Raw genomic sequence first — 4,722 nt, 5'->3', positions numbered from 1 at the left:
CATCGGGCACAGCGGCGGGGAGGGGGGGTCGGACCCCCCCTGCCTCACCTGGGTCCCCCATCTGCGCTCCCCCTCCAGCTTAAGCTCAGCAGCAGTTGCCGCCGCTATTAGTAAGAGGCATCGGGCGGGGTGACTCACCTCTTCCGCATTCCAGCGTGCGTTACACTGTCGACACTTCATGCAATGCCGCCCACTGTATTGTAAGTGGACGGCATTGCAGGAAGTGACGACAGTGGAACGCACGCTGGAACGCGGAAGCGGTGAGTCATCCTCGCCCACTGCCTCTTACTAATAGCGGAGGCTGCTGCTGAACTTAAGCTAGAAGGGTAGCGCAGATGGGGGACCCAGGTGAGGGAGGGGGGTCCGACCCCCCTCCCCGCCGCTGTGCCCAATACCCCCTTCCTGCCTGCTACCCCCTCCTGCTCGCGGGAAGTGTAGGACCGCCCCTGGGGGCAGGGCGCTACTTCTTCTTGCTTGGACTGGCCCCTTCTTCTTGCTTGAACCGGCCCTGGGGGCAGGGCGCTACTTCTTCTTCTTGCTTGAAGGTTGAGGCACTTAGCCTATTATATATATATAGATTATCTGTTTTTCACCTTACCTGTGTATCAACTTATTTATCTAACATGCAAAAATGATCTACAAATAAGGCAAAAACAGTAATGCTAGAACTTTTTTTTTGCTTAGAAAGGCTTATATAGTTATTTTATAGATACGGTGAGAAATACGTAAAGAGACATCATTTATGGCATAGGTTTTATAAATCAACTCCTTTACAACAGATTACGCTGATTAATCCTGATTGGCAAATTCAGATCCTGTTTAAGGACTTTTTTTCTACATTTAAAGAATCTTTACAGGTTACCCCATTTAACGTGATTTTGTCTTACCTGTCTGAAATTAGGCTTCTGTAACATTTACTGTGGGGGAGTCTGTAGCTGAGTTCTCATTCTGTGTTTTCACTTTTTCCATGTAGATAATTGGTGGTAGTAAATCTGACAATTGGCTTCTGATCTGAAGAAATATTACCCTTGTGCCCTCTCTGTATGACGGCTAATCGGAGGGCTGGGCTGGAGACCTGGGGACAAATCTGCAGCATTAGCAGAAGCCAGACCAGAGACTCGGGTAACTCTGAATAGATTCCACATTAGGTAAATGATAATCTTTACAGAGTATAACAGAATTTTCCTCCTCCACCTCCAGCAAGTCATCTCTTTGTTTATCTCTAGAGAACTGTGGACACGTTCGCCATACAAAGGATCGACTGATGAAAGAGGAGGCCGACAGCTTCCCCCAGGACCAATTAAAGTGGCTCCACATCTTGTGGGCAGCCAGATAAAAAGAAGAGAGTGAAGAGAGGAAGATGAATCGAAAAGTAGAATCCGTATTCCTCCATGACTAATCTACGGCTGGAATTCTTTATCTCTAAACTAATCCTAATGTGTCTGCGGAGGCCAAGGCTTCTCCACATACAAATGAGACTTTCCTCCTCCTGAATTATTGTCCGACACTGGTAAAGCACTTCAATCAATGGCAGAGTGCTAGAAATTGTATTACCGTGTGCTTCTCCAGGCTCCACATTGCTGTGAAGTCCCTGGCTTTGTAGACACGCAACCTTTTACTCCTCTGGTACCCCCCGCAAGCCCACGGCCCTTTGAACCGCAGCCAAGAGGGACTTTGATATAAGGAGTTGAAAGTGTCAGACATGGAAGGGGAGCATGAAAGTCGTTGGCTTTGAACTAGTTGATTCAAAGTTCTGATCCGGCAGAAGGACAACAATGGTGAGGAGAGGACAGAACGGGGGTCCTCATTAGCCAACAAGTAGTGGCACTTCGGTCCAGGGACTACATTGTATGCTAAGATAGAGGCCAACCCACCAGACTGAAATGTCTCTGGTCCTTGTTACAACAAATTAGGGGTCTACTTATAGAACAATGATTGTTGGACTTGCCATAATAAATTCATCATCTTAAATTTTCCCCATCCATGAGCCTCAATTAGCAACATTATTTTGGCACAAATTAAAAGATACTTTCTGAAAAGTTCCCAAACATTAGGATTGGTGCCTCTTCCCATGGAAAAAACATCTTATTCCACAGACTTATAGAATAATATGTCTGCTGAAAGATACTCCAGTACAATACAATACAAATTATGAAGAGGTGCCAAGGGGGAAATTGTTAAAATACTGTATTACTTACTGTCAAATAAGACAACAATTTGATAGCAGTATAAAAAACAATTATGATGGACATTCACTTCTCATTTAGGTCAAAACCTATGCTATGGAAATCTTGACAATACACATTAACCCCTATACAGCAGAAAGTCTGAGTGAGTGCCATACCCATCACAACCTGAAACGGTTGGCGTTCAGTAAAATGTCCCCTCATACGCTGCAACCATAAAAGAAGAACTTAACTTTACTATATCAAACTTAAAAAATACTTATTTTTCCAGTATTTGCTTATACGTTATTTGATCATTGTAACATCCTACCTCACCCTGATTTAAACACAATTTATCAGAGAAGCCAGCATCTTTACTGCTGGCAAGGTCAACCACTGTCAAATGTTTCTTTTTCTCCTCTTTGAAGTGAGCAGGAACATCTCATGATTTCACATATTGCTGTGGAAAGGCTGCACGACATCATAGCCTAGGCTAAACATCAATAGAGGGTGTGATTACATACCAATATACAGATATACGAAACATTTCTAATGCTAAAACCAGGATAATTAAGGTAAAAATGGGCATCCTAAATAATTTATTACCATTTACAGTTCCTCTTTAATCACATAAGTTGTTCCATCAAACTTTCTATTCCTCTCCGTTTCCTGAATTGTATTACATCACGATTGGACCCCATTACACCATCTCTAATTTTCTCCTGTAAAATATCCTTCAATCAGACTTACCAAATATTATTTTTCTCTGATGCTTTCCAAAAGGTCCTGATTTGTGGCAGTTTCAGCCAGTACTGTTAACAACAGAGATTTGCAATCCTGTCCTCAGGCCTCACCAGCAGCACCCTGTGGGATTTCTGTTGTAGAACACAGCTGTGGTAATTTGTGATCACACTGACTGAGGAAAATGTTAAAAATCTTTGATCTTTTACATTCCATAGCTAGTGATAGCCCGAACCTCTGATTTTAGGTTCGCGAACCTCTGCAAACTTTTGCGAACTTGCCTACTTTCACGAACCGCAATAGACTTCAATGGGGAGGCGAACTTTGAAAACTAGAAACATTTATGCTGGCCACATAAGTGATGGAAAAGATGTTTCAAGGGCTCTAACATCTGAGTTTTTACATGGATGAGTGGGATAGATGCCAAAAGTCCCAGGGAAAAATCTGGATTTGATGCAAAGCAGCATTTTAAGGGCAGAAATCACATTGCATGCTAAATTGGAGGCCTAAAGTGCTTTAAAACATCTTGCATGTGTATACATCAATCAGGGAGTGTAATTAGAGTACTGCTTCACACTGACACACCAAACTCACTGTGTAATGCACCGCAAACAGCTGTTTGTGTTGTGACAGCCGTGCTGGACTGGTGCGCACCATGGCCAGGGTGCAGGCCATGGCGGTTTTCAAGCCCATATGGTCGCCGTGCTGAGGTAGCTCAATGACAGAACAGTGATTGTCCAGCTGATCGAATTTGTTCTGTCCCCAATGAAGCAACGACCTAATTATCTTGGGTGTGCCCCCCCCCCCCCCCAGACACTCATATAGCTGTCGGTCATTGCTTCATTTTGATACACAAGCCCCTTCACCGCGGCAAGGTAACGATCACGGAGGGGAATTGACACATGTACATGCCTTTTGTTTTGTTGGGCAGGCATTTACACGCACCAGAAAAATCATTATAGCGGCCGGCCTTAAAAATTCAGGAATCCGCCTGGAGTCCTGGTGGACCCTGTTGGTGGTGGCGGAGAAGGCAGTCAAACGGCCTGCAGGCAGAGATGCTGTGTGGGGACCGACTTAGTCTTGGGGCAGGCAGTCACACGGCGTGCAGGCAAAGATGCTGTGTGTGGGGACTGACTTAGTCTTCGGCCCTCTCCTACGGTGTTGCTATCAGTGTGTAAAGAGTGGGAGAAGAGGGTTGCATTGACAATCCAACACAATGGGCAGCACATTAAAGACATTTTATAAGTGGTCAGAAACGTGTAAATAACTCATGAAAGAATAAAGTTACATTAAAACCAAGCACACCATTGTTTTTTTGTGAAATTCTCAATAAGTTTGATGTGTCACATGACCATCTTCCTATTGAAAAAACAAAAGTTGGATTCAAAAGGGCCAACTTCAAAATAGCCGCCATGGTCACCACCCATCTTGAAAAGTCTCCCCACTCACATATGCTAATGTGCCACAAACAGGAAGTTAATATCACCAACCATTCCCATTTTATTAAGGTGTATCCATATAAATGGCCCACCCTGTACATTTCGTATCCAATCTGAAAATGAAGGTTTTTGTAACTTAAAGAACCATGTGATATTTTTTCGAAAAAAAACTGTAAAATTGCCAGACAGCAAACAATGTAAAATAAGTCGCTTAACACGTGTTGTGTATATAACGCAGGTCGTGCTATATGCACAATGTTGGTTTCCATAAACACTGGTAAAATTGAAGTACACTGAAATGTTACCATGCTTTGTGGATGTACCTTTATGTGACAAAAATGAAGTATGTGTGTCAAAAATTCAATCAGTAATTAATA

At 43.4% G+C, this 4,722-nt stretch overlaps 1 long non-coding RNA gene across 1 annotated transcript; it reads left to right on the top strand.

Annotated features, from left to right (window-relative positions):
• Window positions 1–979: 979 nt before the first annotated feature.
• Window positions 980–1,980, top strand: LOC137564057 (uncharacterized). Its single transcript, XR_011030501.1, has 2 exons — window positions 980–1,148; window positions 1,227–1,980. It is a non-coding gene; the product is annotated as an uncharacterized lncRNA (long non-coding RNA).
• The last annotated feature ends 2,742 nt before the right edge of the window (window positions 1,981–4,722 follow it).

The sequence above is a fragment of the Hyperolius riggenbachi genome, chromosome 3 (assembly GCF_040937935.1).
Source record: "Hyperolius riggenbachi isolate aHypRig1 chromosome 3, aHypRig1.pri, whole genome shotgun sequence".
NCBI classification, from domain to species: Eukaryota; Metazoa; Chordata; class Amphibia; order Anura; family Hyperoliidae; genus Hyperolius; species Hyperolius riggenbachi.
This window is presented reverse-complemented; position numbering and strand designations above follow the sequence as displayed.